At 39.6% G+C, this 22431-nt stretch overlaps 1 long non-coding RNA gene across 2 annotated transcripts in view; it reads left to right on the forward strand.

Annotated features, from left to right (window-relative positions):
- Positions 1-22431, forward strand: part of LOC118559062 — a 219057-nt gene that overhangs the window by 40802 nt on the left and 155824 nt on the right. The window contains exon 2 of one of the 2 annotated variants that reach the window (XR_004928622.1): positions 10931-11006. This is a non-coding gene — a long non-coding RNA (uncharacterized LOC118559062). The remainder of the gene's footprint in view (positions 1-10930; positions 11007-22431) is intronic. The other variant, XR_004928623.1, reaches the window with a different exon arrangement.

Raw genomic sequence — 22431 nt, forward strand, 5'->3', positions numbered from 1 at the left:
CTGAATATTCAGCCTAAATAAGCAGGTCAGACCTTCAAGAAAAACACACGTTGGCATCCAACAATAAGAGCTCTAATTGGTGTATTTCTGATGTCAAGTGAGAGACTTTTAGGACCAGATGTGGGCATTTCATGCAGAAAAGACTTAATAATCTGCACTTTGTGCTCCATGTAACCTTTTTCTCTGACATAAGTACGTGTAGCACAATTAACAGTGCAGTCAGTGTCTTTGAATGCCTAAAGTGGTGTTTTGTCTGCTGACATTGTGTCCGTAATAAAATCGCCTACAACGCTGTCAGAGTGAACTTACTTCAAAAGGGCTGCATTTTAATACCATATTTTGGATCTTTTCTTGTCTTTCTTTACATAGTAAGGACATAAATATGCAGTGATGCTGAACTAGATCAGATTCAGAGCCTTTATTTTGAACAGACAGAATATATATATATATATATATATATATCATATACAATACATATGTATGTATATATCATATACAATACATATGTATGTATATATCATATACAATACATATGTATATGTATCATAAAAGAGTCGTAAAAAAATTAAATGGACCAATAAATGACAAACAATGTCATCAAAACATTAGGTACAAGTTTGAAAAAAGAGTGAGAAGCTTACTCTTTTTTTTTACCCCCACCCCTTTAAACTGGAATCGTTTCACATCCATATAGATGTTAACCCATGTATACACGTGCATTGACACATGTATGCATATACACCTATAAACACATAATTATGTTTTCACGCCCATCCCTCACCTTTCTCACCACCTTCAATCCTGTGAAGACTGAACCTGCTCAATAATATATGCATGTAGGCGCATTATGTTTGTATGGAGATGGCTGTGTGATGCATATGTAGATGTTTATACTCCACCTTTTTATTTTCTCTAACTTACATTTAGTTTGTTCTTTATGCAACAAAATGAATAAACTGCAATAAAACAAAAGGAAGTAGTCTTCTTGGTTGAACAATACTGTTTTTTCCTTTTAGAATGTGGTTAATTTCACAATTATTCTCCTTGCTGACATTCATTTCTTATAATAAAATCCAAGAAAAGAGAGCTACCTTTAGAAAAAGGAATAGGAAACAATCGATTAAAAACACAAATATTACAATATTTTTGACTAATTTGTTTAGTCTGATACATATTTGATCAATATTACAACAAAATGGACCGGCTTCTTTACTTTTGTTTCTTCAACACAAAGACATATATAGATAAAAAAATATAAAACCTTATTGCATTTTTTTTACAGAGATTTTTCTTTGATATGTTATCCTTATTATATTATTGTTATGTAAAGATTGTTATGTAATTTACAAAACTGCCTTATGAACAGAGTAGCTCCCACATGGTTTGTTGCTCTTCTCTTCTGAGGACAGGTTTCCCTAAAGATGAAGCATTAAAACACAGGATGACAATTCTGGGTTGGGCAACACTGTATGAGTTATATAAAGTGTATTTTACTTTGAGGTGCATATTGTATTACGAGATAAATTCAGCCCCTTGTTCCATGCTCATGTTCTCTTTGAAACTGCTCTTATCTGCATCTCTCTCTTGGTAAACTTAAAGCCGAGTCAAATTGCTTCTTTGATGTTTCTGCCTGCGAGGCCCTGACATTGTAATGAAAACTGTACTCCATTGTTTCAGCTCTGAATGCTTGGCATGACGGAACACAGTTGTAATTTTAGGCGAAGCTTGCTGACTTCTACTTGTTTCAAAGCTTTTGGAGTTTTTTTTTTTTTTTTTCTTTTCTACAGGAGTTGCAGGAACTCGTCTCAGAGCCAAACAGCTTTCAGGCCCCATCAATTATTTAGCACCTATTGCCTTCAGAAAACTCCTGAGAAATTCGGATGATAAACGCAACCAAAGGACAGGAAATGCATAACTATGAACACATATTTCCATCATAGCTTTAGTAATGCTTCAGATGGAATTAGGTGGAAAAGGCATGTTTGAAATGCAGGGAGAAAAATCCAAATGTAAGAAAAATTACAATCACAAAAAGCACTTTGGTTGTTAAGGCGTGTTCTCAAAGGAGTAGAAAATCTAGTCTGTTTATAGAGAAATAAATACTCTTGTTATGCAGGAATGTTTCCCTGGCACAACTGACTCCTTTATTATGAATAACCATGGTTGTTTTAAGACTGCTTAAACGTGAACATTGTTTTTTGGCTTTTTCTTGCTTAAATTTTAAAAGAGAACAAAACCATGATTATTTAATGTGCTAAAAACTCTGTACTAAAACATTAAACAAGCTTTTATAGCACTGTTAGGTCATTTGTTCAGTGTTTCATCAGCAACAATAGATATTAGATACGATGTGGTAAGCCAGATATTAATAAAGTGAATCTGACATACAAGGGTTGCAGGACTTTTTAAGCAGAGCTAAATATTTTATAATATCAAATGTAACAAACTGAACGTCTGGGGTAAATGCATTGTGATGGACAGGTGCTGACCATGCGGTCAGTGGTGGATAGAAATCATTGGCATTCATGGAAGTCCATTGATTAACGTCTTAGTTTAGCCTGTCCAAGACGCTCACAGGGATTCTGGGTAAACCTCCATGAATATCAGGACAAGGTGAGAAGGCCTAAGCCACATGTCTCCAGATAAAGCTGCTGTGTGAACAATTTTACAGTTTGAAAAATAATAATTTTCCATATCCCACAAACCACACTTGGCTGTGTCCAAATTCAGGCGCTGTAATCTTCACAGGACCCGGTCTACATGGGCGGGGTCCTTTGTAGGCCGCTGTGAATTTGGACAGTCCAGCCTTTGCTGGCTGTCCCCGTCCTCACCTCAGAGTGACTTCTGTTGCCTCGCAGCCGTGAAGCAGGGCTCTGTCCCCAAACTAGTCTGGTTGTCTCCATTAGATAACCGAGTCCCTCCTGCAGTTTAAAAGCCGCCTCAAAGCATATCTCTTTTAAACGGCATAGTTCCTGTAACCTTTTATTATATTGTACAGTGTTCTGGAGTGTTTTGAAAAATGCTTTTCAAATAAAATGCATTATTATTATTATTATTATTATTATTATTATTATTATTATTATTATTATTATTATTATTATTATTATTATTATTATTATCCTCTATACATAAAATATAAAACGCATCTAATTTTATTATAATTTATTTTTTTATTATTTCCCTCTATTCATAAGCATATTTAAAACAATATCTAGTTTATTATTATTATTATTATTATTATTATTAGTAGTAGTAGTAGTAGTAGTAGTAGTAGTAGTAGTAGTAGTACTACTACTACTACTACTACTACTACTACTACTACTACTAATAATAATAATAATAATAATAATAATAATAATAATAATAATAATAATAATTTGTTTATTTATTTATTTATCTATTTATTGGCTTAATGCTTTGTTTGAAAAACATCTGTTTTTATTATTATTATTATTATTATTATTATTATTATTATTATTATTATGTTTTACTCTCATTCATTAATCAGCGATTTGAAATGTCCAAAGGAATTTAATGTTCACATATAGATATAGACCACTAAATAAAACGTTGTCAGTGACAATTTTTTTTATTTATAGTAGTAAAACATTTAACAACTTAAAACCCTACTTTCTGAACAAAGTTTAAATAACTTCATTTGTAGGGGATAATAATAAATAAAATGTCTAATCAAGCATTAGACATCTGATTATTATGTCTGATATTAACTCACTGGGGAAAGCCAGCGTTATTATTATTATTATTATTATTATTATTATTATTATTATTATTATTATTATTATCCTCTATACATAAAATATAAAACGCATCTAATTTTATTATAATTTATTTTTTTATTATTTCCCTCTATTCATAAGCATATTTAAAACAATATCTAGTTTATTATTATTATTATTATTATTATTATTAGTAGTAGTAGTAGTAGTAGTAGTAGTAGTAGTAGTAGTACTACTACTACTACTACTACTACTACTACTACTACTACTACTAATAATAATAATAATAATAATAATAATAATAATAATAATAATAATAATAATAATTTGTTTATTTATTTATTTATCTATTTATTGGCTTAATGCTTTGTTTGAAAAACATCTGTTTTTATTATTATTATTATTATTATTATTATTATTATTATTATTATTATGTTTTACTCTCATTCATTAATCAGCGATTTGAAATGTCCAAAGGAATTTAATGTTCACATATAGATATAGACCACTAAATAAAACGTTGTCAGTGACAATTTTTTTTATTTATAGTAGTAAAACATTTAACAACTTAAAACCCTACTTTCTGAACAAAGTTTAAATAACTTCATTTGTAGGGGATAATAATAAATAAAATGTCTAATCAAGCATTAGACATCTGATTATTATGTCTGATATTAACTCACTGGGGAAAGCCAGCGTTAGCTGGAGAGCATCGTGCCGGGAGACGGCCGTTAGCTCTGGTCACAGCGAGCCTCCAGCGGCTGAATGCCGGCGAGGCGAGGCGGCTGTTAGAGCTGCAGCAGCAACATGTACGAAAACATCCGAGTAGCTTTTCAGCTCAGCGATATGTTAACATACTGAGCAGATATTTGATGTTTACTTTTTAAAATTGACTTTTACGTTATATCCATTTTAGTTCACATATTTTCTCTCAACCATTGCTGTTTCCATTTGAACAATTATCTTCAACCCGCAATGAATCATGGGATAGGGTGGAGCATGGACAATACACCAGACCCATCCTTCAAATCTAGAGGAAACATTTGTCAGCTGCACATGAAGGAGCTTTCACACTTCAGCCTTAATCACTGTGATTTATCCAGCCTACAGGTGTCTCTCCCTGGTTTTGGACCCACATGGAAGGGGCCTCCTGCATGGCCCCCTGGGCTCCAAGCACCAAGTGCTCACTGGGGAACCCTATAGTCCCCATTAACCTTTTTAACTGTAACACCAGCACTGGATTTTCTGGATTTGAAAAGGGAAAATATTCACGAAAAACACTGACTTACTGTATTTAGATCTGGATCTTAATACAAGGACAATAATAATGATATTATTATAATTATGTTATTTGTAATTGCAGCTCTGTACGTCTAATGAAGTGTTTCCTCGCTAAGGGAGGGGTGGGCTGCCTCAGTGCAGCGCCTGGGGAGCCGTCTGGGGCTAAGGGTCTTACTCAGGGACCCAGAGGAATTTGCAGTCTGCTCTAACCACTAGGCCACCTCTCACCTGAGGAAAAAATGTTATGCAAGAGGATGAAGTAAATGTCCTTCAGATGATGGTTAGGCCTAGTCTCAGAGATGGAGTGTAGGAAGTGTGTTTCCTTTATGGTCTGAGAGGGTTTAAGGAACATGGATGAATGGATGGATGGATGGATGGATGGATGGATGGATGGATGGACGGACGGATGGATGGACGGATGGATGGATGGATGGATGGATGGATGGATGGATGGATGGATGGATGGATGGATGGATGATGGTGGATATAAGGATGGATGGACAAGTGGATGGATGGATGGACAAGTGGATGGATGGATGGACGGATGGATTGAAGGATGGATGGATGGATGGATGGATGGATGGATGGATGGATGGATGGATGGATGGATGGATGGGTGGGTGGGTGGATGGACGGACGGACAGATGATGGTGGATAGAAGGATGGATGGACAAGTGGATGGATGGATGGATGGACAAATGGATAGATGGATGGATGGATGGATGGATGGACGGACGAACGCATGGATGGATGGGTGGGTCTACGGACAGATGGACCATGGATAGAAGGATGGATGGACAAATGAATGGATTGATGGATGGATGGATGGATGGATGGACAAATGAATGGATGGATGGACAGATGGATGGATGATGGAAGGATGGAAGGACAAATGGATGGATGGATGGACGGACGAACGGATGGATGGATGGGTGGGTCTACGGACAGATGGACCGTGGATAGAAGGATGGATGGACAAATGAATGGATTGATGGATGGATGGATGGATGTACATATGGATGGACGGATGGATGGACGGACGAACGCATGGATGGATGGGTGGGTCTACGGACAGATGGACCGTGGATAGAAGGATGGATGGACAAATGAATGGATTGATGGATGGATGGATGGATGGATGGATGGATGGATGGATGGATGGATGGATGTACATATGGATGGACGGATGAAACATTAATCTTTACCATTTTTCTAGCCTGACCCTGGTTTCATCGGTGATATTCGGTCCCAACAAACCATTTTCAGACGTGGAGCAGAAGATGAACACATGAACAATGGTGAAGTTGTGAGTACAGACAGGATTTAATAAACCAACAAGGTCAAAATCATTAGTGGCACCTTGGCAAAAAGTCCACATATGCCAGCTGTCAAGACTCAGGACAGCTGGCACTCACCTGAGTGCAGGAGAGACAAAGGTCAAAGGTGCAGAACTCAAAATGAGCAGAGACTAATTTATTGACACAAAGGAGAAAGTGTGTGTTTGTGTGTGTGGGGGGGTGCAGAGACCCACAGAGCCAAGAGTGGGCCCAGTGGTAATCTAGCTATTCTCAGCAGGTTGTGTTCAGGGCAGAGCTAATATCGCTGGTGAGATGCTGCATGGAAGTGTGTGTTTGCCTGCTGGCCTGTGTGTGTTTGGCAGAGTTTCATTTCATAGTGAGAGTTATGCTGACCTTGGCAAACTCCAAATTTCATCCCAAAGGTACTTCGGTACTCCCTTCTCCTTCTCTTCTCACTCTTACTCCACGCAAATCCCCTCCCAGGACAGCGCAGCGCACTGCATGTTGTGAAAAAGAGGCTAAACGAGCTAATGGACCCAGAAAGGGCTCCCAGAATCCCCTTCACCTGCTGACTTGAAGGGATGTGATTAAAACAGACACAAGTGTAGTTAGATTTTCAGACTAAGAAGAATTCAGGTGATAATCTGGGGCGATCCATGGGGCTATTTGACTTTTTCTGTCTTGTTGCGTTTTAATTGACACTGCAATTAAAAGGCAGAAGTTACTGAATGACCTCTTGAAGATTGTTATTCCTTTTGAGATTCTGACCCTTCATTACTTTTTGGGGGATTGAGGTAAAGCTAACATACTCTGGCTATCCCTGAGCACCAAGGTCCATGTAAAATAAATCTGTAGTCTGGTCACTAAACAGGAATTAGGTCCTCTTAACACAGGATTCAGACCCAGCTAAGCTATGCTACTGATCCTTGAGATGCTCCTCTGTGTTTAATATTGATCATGGAAATATTTTCATAATGACACATCTGACAATCACAACCAGGCCTCGATGACGATACTGCCACATCTGCAATGCTTTCTGTCCAGGACCTTGTCACGATGAGCAGGACCTCTCTCTGTCCACCGAAGGTTTCCTGGCTCCCAGTATGGTGAGCAGCATGCGTGGGGTTTCCTGCGCTGAATGCTGTGCACAGCTGAGCATGGCATTTAGCGTGGTGCTTCCAAGAAAATGTAATTTGAACTCGGGATGGGGCCTCTGTGACAATACCTGTGGGAGTGATCAGAGAGAATCATCAACATAAAATCCAAATTATCTTTGTATTCGAGCGCTGATCACTGTGAGATCATCCAAGCCGGCCTCTGAAGCATTAAGTTGTTTTTTACATGTTGTTGAATTTGTGCTGTCGTATTATACCGACACATAAGCTGAAAGTCAGATGGATCAGCTGGAATCTTGCCAAATATGTATCCCCAATGAGCAATAGCTTCCTCTTCGTTTCTTCCTCCTCCTCCCCCTTCATCATCAGAAAATACAATCCCAGGACTTTCACTGACAGCTTCATAAGTGTGCACCATATCCGGTCTGCAGATAAATAAATAAAATACTCTCAGGCCCCTTTCAGTCCTCCAGCTACCATCACAGTCAACCCTGGGCATCCTCTCTCCTGCGTGGCTGCAGGTATTTCAGTAGCTTCTGCAGCTCGTGCCTCCGCCTATGTGCTGCCGGGTTAAGCATAGATCCATATTTCAGTTACGATGCCACTGCTATTACTCCCCTAAGCTCCACCCAGGACCCCAACGCGCTGCGTGTGCAGGATCAAAGCCATCAGGGCACTTCCTGTGCTCCATCACACAAAAGGAAAGTCCACTATGTCAGAAGACCTCACCACAACCCTGCAGAAACCTCCACATTTAATCCTATGAGATGGGTACTGGACGTCTTAGCCTTTGGGCGAGAGATATTTTACAGATTGTATGCCGATTTTGGCACACAAACATTCTCTCATTGATACCATTAGATAGCATTACCTCTCATCACAGTTATTGCAATTATAAGCAAAAGCAGTGGAGTGGGGCATTGTCTTCACCATTAAACTTAGTTCATGCAACAATGCCTTATTATTTTAGAGAGCTTTAACTTCAGTGTGCCGTTGCACGGAAATGAAGACATTTGTCATTAGTCAGCAGTTTTCCTCCACTTTTCCTCCTGGAATACAGTTAAGTATGCGTGGCTGATGTCTCTAAAGCCACATCCTGACTCTGGAGCTGCCAATTACTGAGGTCTGTCTGTCTAAGTGTGAGTGTGTGAGTGTGTGAGTGTGTTGCGGAAATGTAAAAATCACCTGGAAACCTTGACTGATTGGAACAAACACGCGCTGAACTCATGCAGAATGCCTCCTCTGAACCCAACACCCAGCTGGTCTGGGGTCTGACCTGTTAATGGTGTCGGCTGAGTTAGCTATGCCCAACCTAACCGCCTCACTACCAAATAAGTTAGATCCATTAGTGCAGTGCCGTGCTTCAAATTCGGACAGGCTCTGCTATAAAGCTTTAAAAAGAGCTCATTTTACAACTATCAGTAAAGGAGGAAGTGAACATCTGACTCACTGAGCAAGTTAAAATGGGTGCAAGAGCTGACCTATATATCCCAAAATGCTGATGTACGCCTCAAACAACACCCAGATCTAGCAGGTGCAAGAACGAGACAAATATACGATGCATTTGTTGAAGTTAGAAACAAACCTCCATTTAAAGGAATTCATTAGACAAAGTGAGCCAGAGGGGGCTAATAATTAGACAGGGCACAGGCCTGGTAAACACTGTGACTCAACACACCTTATTATGGAGCTGCTTCCAAGCCGCTCTATATGTTTATACGCAATTAGGAGCAAATGTTAATAAGGTGCCCTTTTTACATAGAATAAATTATAAAACTGGTCTGAGCTGCAAAATATCTTTTTATCGTTATTTTACAATTAACTGTTTTTGGCTAATCCGGGTAGAGCTAAATATTTTATCACACTGATGCAACTCGGTGAAAATGTAACATTTAATGTGATTTCTGTGAATCTGTGCAATGAACTCCAAACAAGTCTGGTTGTTTCCATTTTAGGACAGTTTATGGATGCCACGACCTGGATTACTGAGAATTTGCACAATGCAATAAACCAACATATTTTTTTGTATTATACAATATACATTTAGGAAGGCAAACAATAAGTTAAAAAATAACAAATACCACAACTCTTAATCCCTGCAGAGGCTGTTTTTCTCTTCAATATAAGAAGGATTTATGATACCTGTCAGAAATACTTGATCTCACAAAGATTTTAGGGATGGCTACTAGTTAAAAACATTTTAATAGGGAACATGTGTTGAATGGCTTCTTTAAGAGTTGAGTGATACTTAAAAGCAACAGAGAATATGCATGCATTCCATTGGAATAGCCATGTCACTGTTATCCAACCCCATTTAATCCTGTTTTTAAAGCTTTCTGACAGTTTTGTGGCATAAAGTGGAGCTGAAGCATAATTAGGCCTTTGGGAACACTATAATGAGGCTCGATTTGCTTCAGCTGTGATACAAACAAACTCCATCACATGAAAGTATTTAAGGTAAGCTGAGATCACGGGAAAGAGCATCCAAAAACCAGAGAAAGGACGATATTTCAACACACCTTAGTGGCCGTGGATGTAAAGACATTCACAGAAAATGAAATAAAAGACACTAGTGGGAGAATTATAGGGAAGCAGCAGCATACCTGCCTGGCAGTGAGAGAAAGCCCAACATTTCATCCAGGGCTCTTAGAAGTGAAACCGCTGTATATGCATGCTGCTGCAAATGCTCCGGTGGTGTTTTTAAGACATAGTCTGAGTAAACCAGAACACGGTGGACGGACTCCAGCCTCTGATGTGGCAGCCTTTTCCTCCATGCCTGGTGGGTTAAAGAGCAGGCATGTAAGCACAAACACATCATCCACACCGTCAGCCATGTAGGTGGCGCCATCATGATGCGGCTCTGTTTTTTATTTTACTCGTTTGGTGAATCCAGCATCTTTGATGCATGGGAACACCAGATCCCTTTAAAATAGAACGAGAAACTGGTGGATTGCCGGATTCTCCAGCAAGACGATAATCTCGGCACATCCCCAAGTGAACCAGCGCATGTGTCCCAGAGTGGCCTTCACGGTCAGCACGTTTAGGCCTGGGTAAAAATCTATGCTGGACTTAATGAAGGCGGTTACAGCGGAGAAGCCAGCAAACATCACCAAGACGGAGGCTTTTGTGTCAGAAACCAGCAAACATTTTGACTCGGAGGAGGAAGAGGCTTGTCAGCGGGATTTAAGAAAACATCTCTTAGAAGATATAAAAGCTAACAGAAGCTCCACAATTTACTAAAACTGGGAGTTGGACTCTAAAAATATACACTTTTGGGTTTGAACTGTTAAAGTTCAGCCAACCCGTGTTGTCACAATAACGTTCCAATGAATAGTTTTGTTATGTCGTTAGATTTAGTCGTCCACATCCAGAATATTTCTGATTGCAGCCGGTTCATAAAGACGAAGCACAAACATCAGGATTCCTTTAATGTTTTTCATTTGCTTGTCTCATGGAGGAACACAGAGCCTTTGTGATTTCTATGCTTCTTGTCTTTCAGAGTGACTCTGATGTGGAGCCGTCTATCCATTCTCCTGGAAAGAAGCAGAAATGTTCTTCGCCTTTGTGCGTGAGTAGTAAGTTAATCATGTTTGTCTCTTTTAACAGAAACTAAATAGAAAATAAGCTTCATTAGTAATAAAGCTGGATTTCGTGCATGACTTTAGCGGGTGTTAGTCATGAATATCCATGCAATAAAAACAAAGCCTGCCAGACGCTACATTTAAAACATGTATTTTAGAGGAAATAAACTCTAAACATCTAACTTTCCTCTATTCTGAAGCCCCTCTTGCTTATCTATCCGTGTTTTGGAAGCAGAAGTAATTTGGCCTCTAAGGAAGCTGTGACACAATAGGAAGTGCATCTTGTACCTTTGCAGTATGCACAATTCTCTGTAGAAGTATAAATATACACTCAAACACACCTGCAGGTGCACTGATAGCTGCTGAATACGTGGGTGGCTTTTAAACTAGGCCACCAGAACGTGCTGTTCTTTGGGAGTACTACTTTTTTCATATGATGGTATGTGAGCAACATGAATAAATATCCCTGATTTTGAGATTTTATGTTAACTGCACACAATAAAGCGATATTATGAGGGCCTAATGAGGCTGTGACATGCTACTGTTCTGCTTCTATTTTAAGCATTTAGTCGACTGCATGGAGGCGGCTACGTTGATATTGTTTGATAATCGTCAGTCTTCTGAGCCGTTGATGAAATACGGCATCGTTAGTTTATATTGAGTAGAACAGAGCGCACCAACGTGCAAAAGTATTCCCACCCCTTGAACCTTTTCACAGTGGGAAACTTCACTGTGTTTAAACACAACAGACTAACATGTTCACAGCTGTGGAGGGATACAATACATGCTTCACACTTTTCCGTCCTGCTTTGTGAACATGGAGACTGGAATTTCTGCACATTGTTCTTCACAAAGAAATCTCAAACTTAGTCAGAGTGAACAGTGAGTTTTTACAACAAGCAACTCTCAATTTCTCTGCCTGACTGGGTCAACCTAACACATTAATACGCTTAAATCTAAGAGCCTACATTGTTGCTCTAGTTTTCAGGTCGGTTCTCCTGCTGGAAGGTGACCCCCCCCCCCCCTCCCAGTCTCAGGTCTCCTGCAGCCTCTAGCAGGTTTCCCTCCAGGACTGTCCTGGAAGCAGCTCCATCCATCTATAAGCAGCTTCCCTCTTCCTGTTGAAGAGCACATTTCTGCCTCTATCATGTTTCACAGTGGGGTTAGTGTGTTAACGATGATATTCACTGCTAGTCTTCCTTCACACACAGCATTTTGTATGAACCTTTGACTTATCCAGGCAGAAGACCTTCTTCCACATATTTGCTCTGTTCTCTTCATGGCTTGTAATAAACTAACACAACATTGAAGTTTGTGGTTATAATGTGTCAAAATTAATATGTGTGTTTATGGGGCGGGGGGGGGGGTTGTTAATAGTTTTGCAGGACAATGTAGTGATCTGCAGTGATTAATGATTTAGCAAATATTCTGCTTAGCTTTGAATTCCCATTTTTAGTGGCATGATTTTTAATGGTTATATTCATGATGATCAATGGAGAAACTGCCTTCTTCTATAAACATTATCATAAAGAAAATATAAATATAGTATAGTATAGAGTAGTATAGTGTAGTATAGTATAGTATAGTGTAGTATAGTATAGTATAGTATAGTATAGTATAGTATAGTATAGTATATTATAGTATAGTATAGTATAGTATAGTATAGTATAGTATAGTATAATAGCATGCTTCCAGGTACATGTTGACCACAGGTAGTGGAGGTCTGGTCGGAGGGGCAGACGTGCCGCTGTGGGACAGAAAGCAGTGAAGCATTGTGTAGCCGATTGTTGTAGAATTACACGATAACTGTCCATCTTTTCCTGAATCAGTGGAAGTCGATTTTAACTGTTCCTTGATGAAACAGTTACAACATTTTGCTTTAACTGCCAAAGCAAATGCAGTCGGCGGTTGATTTGGATCCAGGTAAACTCTTTCAGTTCTGACACAGTTCTGCACAACGACCTTCACTGACTGTTGTTATTCAGACATCGATGTGATTCCATCGAGGCGCATTAAATGCACTGTAAAAAAACCCCACAAAAACCCACAATTTATCCTCGTCTTAAAAGCAAATCATGCAAGGCAATGCAGAGGTTGTGTTGTTGAGCCTTGTGGTTTTTAAGCTATGGACGATGAATGCAAAACAAGGTAATTTATTTATTTAATTACTTCCTTATTTATTTATTGGTTTATTATGTCATCAGAATATCCAGGACTTAAAGTGACGGAAAGCTAATTTTCTGATAGTGGTTAAATGTTATGAAGTGGTTTAAATTTAAGTTGTCTACAGACTATTTGACACATAAATCTAAATGCATTGAAACAAAACACCAGCTGAATTTAAATTTTTCTGCAGTTTTGGGGCGCTACTGTATGAGGTGATTAGAAAAGGCAAAACAAATACAAATAAAAAAGACAAATTAATTCCACAAATGATGGAATTTGCATGTTACTGATACTTATTGATGCTGATGATGATGGATTTAGCAATAGGTGATTATTTTAACTCAGAGGAGGTAGAAAACACACAGGTATATGCAAACCCAGAACAAAAGAATAAAATGTGACACATACTGATTAGAAATTACCCCGCCCTACCTCGCAGCTGCTTTGTCATACATAGTTTTGATTAGTATTAGTATTTTCTTAGGGAGCTGCTGGGAGTTATGGAATAAAATATGCCATGTAATGCCTTTGTGCAAGTACAGCTATTTAAATAAATAAATAAATAAAGTACTTTTGTGTGCAAAGATAAAATCTTTTATATGAGGTTTAGAAATAAATGCAATAAAATGAATGTTTTCTGTAAGATTATATCCTATTAATTTGTTGCCTCTGGAAATACAAGAATGTTTGTTTTTCATTTTTATCTCCTTCTTTTGTTTTTGTTTATTTGGATGCAGCATTTGTATTTTTAGGGAAAGCAACACATGCAAAGATTCAAAATGCAAAGTTTAAAAGCGGACCTTATTTTTTCCGTGTTTGTTTGGACTGAGTTTGTTAACCACTTAGATATGCATGGAAGAAGAATCTGCTGGTTATGTAGTGCATTGTACAGAGAGGGGAGAGTAAAATTTTAATGATGGCTGAGCTGAACTACTTGAAAATCCCGGCTGAAAGTAGATTTCTTCTAAAATCTGGGTAAAAGTCGGTTGTTGGATTGCTGTTCAGACTGGAAGTCATGCTAGTTCCATTTATATGTAAAGTGGGGCCAGTTTTATGACCACCACCCTATTTATTTTGGCTCATTGTTCCATAAGGCACCTTCATGTTTTTAGCTTCTCATCAGTGTCTGCGTGTCACTCAGTGAAGACCAACATCTGACAAGTCCCTTTGAAGTAGGTTTAATGAAGCCCTTAGCAAATGCAAAGACACAGAAGGAAGACACCAACCATCATAATCCTGATGAACAACACCATTTTAAGTAGATTTACAGCACACACTATGGTGAGACTCCACAAGGATCATCAAAGTTCCATTAAAAGATCAAAGACACTATTATTCTTCGCTCTGATTTGTAAAATTCACGTTTTACCAGCGAAATAGGAGATAGAAAGGAAAACGGAGCTACATGTGAGCTCTTTTGATAGCTTTCAAACACACCATCCACATCGGTTTGATGCCACCTGCTTCAAAACTTTCCCTGTGAGCCGCAATGTGTGTTAGAGTGTCTTTCCCTTCATGAAGGCCTCATCATCCCTTTCCAGCCTCACTCCCGCCAGGGGCCCAGCAGTAGCTGCAGAGCAAAGGCTGCCACATCAGAGGCTCCTCCAGAGAACTCACAGTCAGCAGCAGCATCCTGAGAGGTGAGGAGGTGGCAGAGCATGAAAGGATCCATCAGGAATTATGTAGATCAACACAAAACCAAAAAAAACTGTAGACTTTATGTTGCCACCTAGCTGTGAAGCAGATAAAGATGCAGGTGATGTAAACATTTAAAGCGTTGTGGGGATGAACGTCTGAGAGATGTCAGAATAAAAACATGCAAATAAGGATTACTTAAGCTTTTAGGCCCTGAAATATTTCAGTTAAGATGATTAACTTTATGAAGTATTTCACAATGCTTCAGCACTAAAAGTGTATAGTCATCGCCACACAGGGCCTGGCAAAAATATTTCTATACCTAAAGGTTTTACACATTTTATTGCATTAATTAATTTCAACTCAGTTTTCTTCATAAAGCGGCAATTCACAACACGTCCTCTCAAGACACTTTATAAAACCAAATTCAGTCAAATCATACAGACGGATTGGTCTGTATGATTCAAATCAAACTTAAAGGAGCAATGAGCAAAATATCAGTATTTTAGATATAAAGAAGTAAAAAATAATAATGTAAAGAACTAAAGGTAATATTTCAAGTAATATATGGTATGACGTCACACCGCAGCTCTCTGTGTTGTTCTCTAGTCTCTTGTTTACGGACCATGCACATCCGTGCACGTGTGTGCACGTACGTGCAAGTATGTGCACGGATCTGTGTACGTGCACGTGAACAGCTGCCACTCAGAGCTCAGCCCCCCCCTGCCCTAAAATACCACCGTCTGAGCAGCGCAGTGACGGAGCAACATGGTGGTGAGAACCTAGCAGATCAACATGTTCTCCTGCTAACAGCTTTATAAGATTGTTACTTCCTTAATTGAAATGTTCCTCTGTTGATGCTGTTTTTCTATTTTTATCCTTTACAAATATGCGCGTAGAAGGCGACACATGAGAAGGAAAGGAGGGGCCGGGTTTTGTTTTGGTCTACAGACAGAGCCCAAGCACCACCTAGTGGAGAAATATCGCTTATTGCTCCTTTGACTAAGTTTTTTGTGACCACACAACCAGTGACATGCAGTCAGGGGAGGTAAGTGAGGCAAGGCCTCACTTGTCATCATGGAAAGAAAGAAAATATATAGTAACATAAAATTTGATTCACTCAGTCATTTGTAATAAGTATTTTTTTTTAATCTAATTCCTCATTTTTTATCATATTATCTTTAAAATTGCAGACTTTTCACTATTCTTCTTGTAAATCCTTGGTGGTGCTTGATAGCGAAGCCGGTGAGGCCGCAGCGAGCTTGGCCTCCCCTGGGATTGCGCAATCCCATGTTAACTGTGCTGGCTTCCATTCTGTGAATGCATCTTCCTGTCTCTAGATCATAAATTCAATTGTTCAAACAGTTATGAACTGATTTTCCACATGTTAATGTATGTGGATAGCTTATTGTGTTTTGGTCATCAAACTATGTGCAGGTTACATGTTTTCGTGGTGCTGGGCGATCATAAACAGCAAAGCACTGGTTGTAGGTGAGGCCGGCAGTTCCTTAGCCTCTAGGCAGGGGGCGCTCAAGGAGCACCGCTCCTGATCCTAAAACTGTAGAGTAACAGCAAGTTATGGATGTTTTATTAGCCAGTTTTCCTAAACAAGTAAAGCACTAAAGACTCTAAACATCCAGCCGGAACAGGACTGATGAAGGAAGGCTTTCCTCCCTGGCAGTGAGCTCCACTGAGACTGAGAGAGTTTTAAATCTGAAGAAGATAAAGAGAACTTTTACCGGAAGTGGCCGATATTTTTGTGCAGAAAGAGCGCCGCATGGACTTCATTTATAAGCAGAGGTAGGACAGCGATAATTATTCATGTTTTGTTTTTGTAATGAAATGTGCATAGTGTGTGTTATAGGTTTAAAATGTGTTACAAATGCAAAAATCCATCATAACTCATAAACTGTTACCAATCAAATGACAAATAATTTAGTTTTATTTTTTTTTCCATCAATGAATCAATATGTCTTGTATACCTCTTGGTTAATTGATTTGGCTCACTCAGTCTCCTTCAGCACTTTGCAATGAGTCTACTTTGTAGAGTGTATTTATTTGTAAATCTGACTCTGATGACGTCAGTGCCTCACCAGCTATGAACGCTACCGCACGTCACTGCACACAACATTTAGGGCTTTTCCTCCTAAACCCCTGAATTAAACCCAGTGCAAACGTTCAACAGTCACTCGGTCCAAAGGTTTTTCTCACATGTGTAATTTAATCAGAGTCAAGAGGCAGTCATTGTGTCAACGACTCAGAGGTTCCTCAGAGAACATCAGAGGAGACCCAGGAACCCAGCAGACAGGTCAGGGAGGAGGTTCTGGTCCATTTCAAAGCAGGTTAGGTTAGAAAACAACATGCAGAGGTTTAAACAACCCAAAGAGCAAGAACCATCAGAATCAGAATCAGAAGTATCTTCCTTTAGTGAAGAGGTGCTGCATAGACAAACATACAGCTGACATAAGTAAATGTAGAATTAGATGTAATTATGGCACAACTGCAAACCTACAAGTGACACAACACACAGGGAGAGCATTCACCGGGGAAGCAGCCGTGACTCTGGAGGAGCTGCAGAGATCTGCAGCTTAGAGCTCAGGTTTAGATCTCAGCTTCTTAGAGAGCCCGCTTAATGGAAAGAGAAGCAAAATCAAAGCCACTGCTGAAAGAATCTCATGTAAAGTCCTGTTTGCAGTCAAAGCTACAGCAAAAATGGGGAAGGAGGTCCAGATGGGACCAAACCTTCACTTTCCGACCTACATTCAAAATGCTCTGTGTGCATCAATAAGCTGACATTGCTCATCACAGTGAACACCTACAGGGTCACATGTTGGTGGCAGCAACAATGGAGGAAGACTCGTTAGCTTTGTTGCCTTAAAGCAAGAAGGCCCTGGATTTATTTCATCCATGAAGAGTTGAGAGTTCGTGTAGAAGAAAAAGAATTTATCAGTTTAACAGCTAAACATACGGCAGATGATTGGTTCTTCTGAGAAGTGTAGATCTTCAACACTGTAACCGAACGCTGCAGTTTGTTGGAAAAAAAACATAAATAGATATTAAGCAAGTTACACATAAATTTAATCGGAAGTGATAAGAAAGTGGAGCCAATACTGGGAGGCAGGCAGTGATGATATATCAGTTATTTATGGGGGTGCATCAAATGTAAAGATGGTGTAGTTTGACTTGGAATGCCTGAAATCACTCAGCCAGACATTTTTGTTGGCGCTGTGTCATCCATCTAAAAAAAGAGACGTCCGTTCATTAGACTGCGGCGGGCGAGCTGCGCCTTTACTTCCCAATCTTTTCACGTTGCATCACGTTTAGCTGAAACTGGAAGCTGATAGATTTCAGGCCATTCATCATTGGTAACATTTCATACTTTTATCAGCGACTGGTTGAGCTATTGTCACATCGCTCCTCTGTCACTCCAAAGCCAGCTGATGTGTGTTTTCTGAGCATTTGTCTTTCTTGGTCGCCATTGCAGTGAGGAGGTATGACAGCAGCGACTAAGAACCCATGTCTGACTGACAGAGCAACCTTCCAGGGGCGCGGCAGAGAAGTTATCTAAATATTCGCCACAGGAATTAATCCTCTTCATGAGCCCCTAAATATCTGCAGCTGTGAAAGGAGTCAGGAGGAAGCTGTTGGAACATTGTAGCAGAAATTTGAGTTAATTGAAGCACATTGTGGAGAACAAGGCTGACAGATTGCCGACGGCAAATCTAGTGTTGTCTGAAAACTGAACACATTTAATGGGATTAGTGACTTACAAGTGGTTAAACTAATACTGAACACTGCTTTGCTAAGGTCGGCAAATGTGTTCCAGCACTCACCTACAGTAATACTGACGATCATTTGCAATATGCAACTTATATTACAGCATTCTTGAACGACAAATATATTTAGAATCCAGAAAACCTACAGATAATAATAACAAAAATGTATTTTTCAGGAAATAAGTTATCTTTAGACACTTTTCTGACACAAAACGAACCTCTAGAGAAACCTCCCTACAGCAGAAAGCATGCCCATACGGATGATGTCTGGAATTACAGCAAACCCCATCACTGTAAACAGAAAACTGATTCTCAACAAAAAAAGAAACTAATATTTGCAGGACTTTAAAGAATAAATATGTGCCAACACAAGGATGAAGTGAGCACTCTGACTTTCTCCACACATCCTTCCATGCAGGAGGTTTAAGTGGGATCCATTGCGGTAAGGAGATCAGGTTTCTCTTCACCTACCAAGAAGACGCTCTGTGGGCATAAACTTTCCCAAAATCATGAAAACAAAGTACTGAATGTGATCAATCTGGGCTTCAAGAGCAGGAAGGACCATTAGGTTGTTGTGCTCATCTCTCTGCAGATAGACCAAGCCGGGAGTCAGAAGCCAGACCATCAATGTGACTCTAAGTGCTATTAGCATAACAATTCTCATGGTTTTTATGTTTCCTGCCTTGTGTCAGCATAAAATATCTTCTGATGCATGCAGATCGCTTCACTGACTTAAACCAGTAACTTCTCTCTGTTTGCAAACATGCATGGCCATGTGTGTCAGTGCTGATTAGCTCCCTCAGCAGCTTTTTACAAGCTCCACTGACCTCAGCACCTGCTGCAGGTTCCTCATGTTCTCCTGAGAGCAGCTGGAGAACCACACGGTGCAGCAGCACATCAGAAGCTGGGCTGGGAGGAGAACGTGCTTTGGCTACGTTCCCACTGCAGCTCTTGATGTTCAATTCAGATTTCTTTCTGAAATTGAATTCTTTCTGCGAGGTCGGTCACATTACTTTTAGAAAAGCTGCCTATATCTGACTCCAGCCTGAACTGCTTGCGGCTCCAGGCTGACCCGCGCGTGCAAAAGAACAATTAGAATGACTTCACGGCCAGCACGCTTTGGTCCAGCAAACATGGAAGAAAATAGGTGATATAGTTTAAAGTGTCCAGCAGAAGCCATTTATTGGGTCAGAGGGTGAAACGCTGGTGTTTTACAAAGCTTTGGCTGCACAGAGACAGCCAGCACTGGTGGGGAAGGGATTTTAACAACTTCACAGAGGCTGCGTTCATTCATAACTTTAGCAAGTCCAGGGTCATTTTTAATAATATATGTCAGCGCCTCTCCTCTGGACTCCAGAGGCAGGGCACTCGTTGCAGTCCTTTGCACTGCTTTGCAAAGTGGCCAGATTACGGCACTCCGACCCGTTGAAATGCGATCCAGAAAATTGCAACGAGTGAAACTCCTTCGGCTTCGTAAAGTCCTCTGTGTGCAGGATTGTACACAAACTTACCACAGCTGCTATGCCCCCCTTCCAGATGGTTTAAGAAGAAGTGTTGCTGCTAAGAGCTAACGGCTCGCCGTCCCTCCACTGAGCAGCGCTGTGGCAGGCGGCTGCTGTTGGTCTTCTAATGCTAACTGCTATCACCTCCAGGCGCCGCCGCTGCAAAGTTCTGATAAAGGTCGACTGAAAGTGTCGTCAAAGACGCATCAAATCCATCTTGGTGGTTCCCACTGGAGTCGCATTTAAAAAGATCAAAAACGAACCGGATTCAGGACCACATATAGAAGTGGCTCAGATGCGACTTGTTAAAAGCGGGTCCCCTCTTATCCAAAAACATCTGAGCTGATTAGAGCCAAATTTGCCCACAGTGGGAATGGTGTCTTTGATATCCTGAGGGAATGAAGGTTGTGTTGGGCCTGCGTACCTGTGTGATGTCAGCAGAGACGTGGACACTCAGGTACTCTTAGTGTCGGTGGAGCTGTGAAATAGAAAAGGACAGAGGCACACCTAATTTTGGTCTTAACCATTGCCGTGCTTATTACACGCTGTTTTTACAAGCTGTAAATCCAGCTTGATAACAACTTGATATCTTAACAAGTGACCCAGCAGCTCTCTCAATGAACTGCTTTGTATTGAGCAGCAACACCTTAAACAAGATGTAAGGATATCCCAGTCAGCGCGTCTAACTTCTCAGTCTTTGAAGCCATCGCTCCGTGTCTCATTTCCTGGAATATTGATGTCTCTAAGTGAGCTTCCCAAGTGTCTGGAGGGAGTGAATGCTGTATAGATTGCTTTTAGGTGGTTGAGGCGTAGCTGACTGCTGCGGCTTAGCAGCAGTCGCCGAGCTGTGCCGTTTTAGAGACCGCATTTATAGATCTGTAACGAGGTAGCAACCATACTAACGTTCAGTACAAATGACAGTAATATTAGGAATAATAATTATGCTATAAACTTGCATACAGTACAAATTAGACTACAGGATTTATTTTCTCAAAACTATCAAATACTTATATATGGCCACAAAAACATTTAACTAAAAAAAATGATGTGTAGATCACAATATTTGTTTCCTAACTCCAAAAAAGTTTGTTCTTTCTTTTTTTAAGAAGAGAAGAAAGAAACAGTAAATTGGTCTCTGAAAGAAAGTATAAAAAGTGGAAACCAAAGAAAAAAAATCAATACAATAGTGCTGCAATACGGCCATGCAGGGATATGAATGGGCTGGCAGGCTAGAATGGATTGGTGCAGAGTGTCTGCAAAAAGAAACAATTGTATGAAGCATGGCACTTTTCAAACTGGACTTCCTTGAACTTTATTCACCTTCTAAAAAACAAAAGAAGTATATTTTCAACCTCTGATGTTTCTTTTGATTATCAGAGAAAATGGAGACGCCTTTCTGTCATTTTTTTATTTGAACTGTGATGTGTAGACCGCCTTCAGTCAGCTGAAAGAGCATTTCAGATACGCTCCTGCTGTCCGCTTAATGAATTTATGTCTAAATGATGAAGCATTTTTCTTTAAACTCAACATCAATGGACTGAGAACAAGACGCTGTGACATCATAACAGTGTTTAAGCTAATAAAATCAAATCACAACATAAATAAATGCATAACACCACAACAGTGTAAATTCACAGAAATCTACTTCATATTATTGTACGGCTCTAAAAAGGCTGCCAGTCGTTTATTACGGTTAATTATTGGGTTTTCTTGTAACAAAAAAAGTTGCATTAATGTTTCATATAAAAGAAACAAGAGATAGAAGTTTTTCAATCATATTTAAAGTTCGACTAAATGTGTTTAGCTAAAGTTATTCACTATTAGTGTCTTTTGTTTGCTTTTTTTTATTTTTTGACCACTGACTGACATTTGGTCCTCCTGTAGTTTCAACGTCAGTCTTTCCTGCTCCAACTTTGGCTTAATTGGGTTTTAATAAGCTGCTGCGATGTCTTTATTCCTGTATCCCATGTTGGATCTGTTAACCCAGATGCAAAGGCAGTCCAGTGCTGTGTGCTTGAGTCGTTATTTTCCTATATTGTTTTACAGTATGGACAGCATTTAACTTTTCTTTACATATTTAAGTAATAGAAGTCCCAGAGCACCTCTAGAGCGGTGTGAAATGGCAGCTAAAGTATTTCAGGACATGGTTGTTAAAAATAAAAACCACAACAAGAGCTGTATATATATATTTGTGTGTGTCCTGTCTGGCAGTGTAGCACTAGAATTGTTGTCTTAATGCCAAAAAGAGCCCAACAGATTTTCCTTTTACAGGTGGAGCCTTAAGGCGTTCGCCACAGAGCTCCGCTTGATTTATATATGCAAGAAGCTTTATCAGATTTT

The sequence above is a fragment of the Fundulus heteroclitus genome, unplaced genomic scaffold (assembly GCF_011125445.2).
Source record: "Fundulus heteroclitus isolate FHET01 unplaced genomic scaffold, MU-UCD_Fhet_4.1 scaffold_212, whole genome shotgun sequence".
NCBI lineage: Eukaryota > Metazoa > Chordata > Actinopteri > Cyprinodontiformes > Fundulidae > Fundulus > Fundulus heteroclitus.